The sequence below is a fragment of the Myotis davidii genome, unplaced genomic scaffold (assembly GCF_000327345.1).
Source record: "Myotis davidii unplaced genomic scaffold, ASM32734v1 scaffold125, whole genome shotgun sequence".
NCBI classification, from domain to species: Eukaryota; Metazoa; Chordata; class Mammalia; order Chiroptera; family Vespertilionidae; genus Myotis; species Myotis davidii.
Genome location: NW_006299390.1, coordinates 1,952,772 through 1,954,761, shown reverse-complemented (window position 1 = coordinate 1,954,761; position 1,990 = coordinate 1,952,772). Strand labels below are relative to the sequence as shown.

The 1,990-nt window shown below is 44.6% G+C and overlaps 1 long non-coding RNA gene across 1 annotated transcript in view; it reads left to right on the top strand.

Annotated features, from left to right (window-relative positions):
- LOC102755705 overlaps nt 1-1,990 on the top strand; it is a 37,128-nt gene that overhangs the window by 34,087 nt on the left and 1,051 nt on the right. The gene's annotated exons all lie outside the window — the stretch shown is intronic.

Here is a 1,990-nt window from a genome sequence, read left to right as displayed (position 1 = left end):
ACTCTTTCTGCTTAGCAACCACCCCCACTCCCCAGGCCCGTCCTTTTAATTAACAACCTGTCACTGTATTTCAGTGTTTCTGTTGAGGCACACCAAGTGAGCCATGAAAAGTCAAAACATATCCCTTCACATAAAAACAACATTTGCTGAACTTCTCATACAATTGGGCTGGTCAGATGAACTGCTTCTCGGGGACCAGAAATCGAACCTAGGTGAGCTTATGTGAAAGACTGAATCAAAGTGCGCAGAGAGTGAGATTGGCAAGGGGTGAGGGTAGCAGGGCAGAGTTACAGGACCAAAAGTTGATATATAGAGAGAGAGAAAGAGAGAAAGGAAAGGAGAGGGAGAGAGAGAGTGAAACATTGATCAGCTGCCTCTTGCAACCACCCTACTGAGGATCCAGAGGATTGAGCCTGCAAACCGGGCATGTGCCCATCTGGGAATTGAACTGGAAACCTTTCCATGCACGTGATGATGCCCAAACAACGGAGTCACACCAGCCAGGGCTGGACACTTACTTTAAACCTCCTCTTTTGTGCCTTAAAGCCCCAGTGCCGCATAGCTGACACCTGACAGATGTGAATTTTGCATAAGTTCATTCATGTGTTCCATCAGCACGTAACGATTAACTTCTAACATATGCCCAGTATGCTCTAGGGCTGCAGCAGTGAGCACGGCATCTGCCTCAATGCTGCTTACATACTGGCAGAGGAGAAAAATCAAAAACAAATAAAGAAACTGTTAACTATAATTCAGGTTTGATAAGTGTCAATAAGGAGTGAAGCGGAGTTCGGACATAATAGTAGGTGATGGCGTGTGTGTGTGAGGGTGTGTACAGTATGTGTGTTTCCATTGGCCAATTCAGCTAGCTCCATCCAGGAAGGCGGCTCAGAAGGAGGGACATTTGAACAGACAGACCTGAGTGAAATGAGAAGTGAGTTAAGTGAGTGTCCCTGAGCTACATGGAAACCACACATCACCATTATTACGAACTGACCTAAGTCAGTTAGGTCACGGTGCACAACTGTTAGGTTCTTGATAGTTGAGGATAGCTACTGAGAGAAAATGGAGGTAAATAAAGGTAAACTACTCTCCTGCAACTGTCCTCGGAGTTTGTAAAGAAAGCAAATCTACCAAACCCGGTCATTCATACAGAAATGTATTAAGAAATGTTTTACTACCAGATTCAAAGAGTATACACAAACTGATGCACTCAATGGAGACCCAGTACTCTGTCCTTTTAGGAACCCTGAGTAAGGCGGTCACTTGGAGTAGAGGCCACAGCACTTCAGAGACATGAGCTGTTTCACTGAAACCCAGCAACAGGCGAACAGAGCTCCTCCTAAGCAATGCACAGACTGTATAGGATTAAGCCTCAGGACCCATCCTTAAGGCTACGCACGTGTGATGGTTAATTTTATGTTTCAACTTGGCTAGGCTATGGTGCCCAGAAGCTTGGTCAAACACCAAAGTGTTTCTGTTACTGTGGAAGTATTTTAAGATGTGATTAACACTTTAATTAGTAAACTTTGTGTAAAGCAAATGACTCTCCATGGTGTTGGTGCGCCTCATCCAATCAGTTGAAGGCTCTAAGAGCAAAGGCCAAGATAATCTTAAAGAAGAAGGAATTCAGACCCCGGCCTGCAACATGGAGATTCTGCCTGAATTTCCAGCCTTTCAACTCATGGATTGATTCAAGAGTGGCAACAATAAGTCTTACTTGAATTACCAGACTGCCCTGCCCTTCAGATTTTTGGAGTTGCTGTCCACCACAATCACATGAGCCAATTCCTTGAAATCTCTCCCCTCCGCCCCCACCATTGGTTTATTTCTCTGAAGAACCCTGAACTCATACAGATTTTAGTCCTGGGAAGTGGGGTGCAGGTGTAACAAATACCTAAAAGTGTAGGAATGGCTTTGGAATTGGGTAAGAGTAGGGGCTGGACAAATTTAAAGTGCACAATAGCAAAAGCTTGGATTGCCTTAAAGA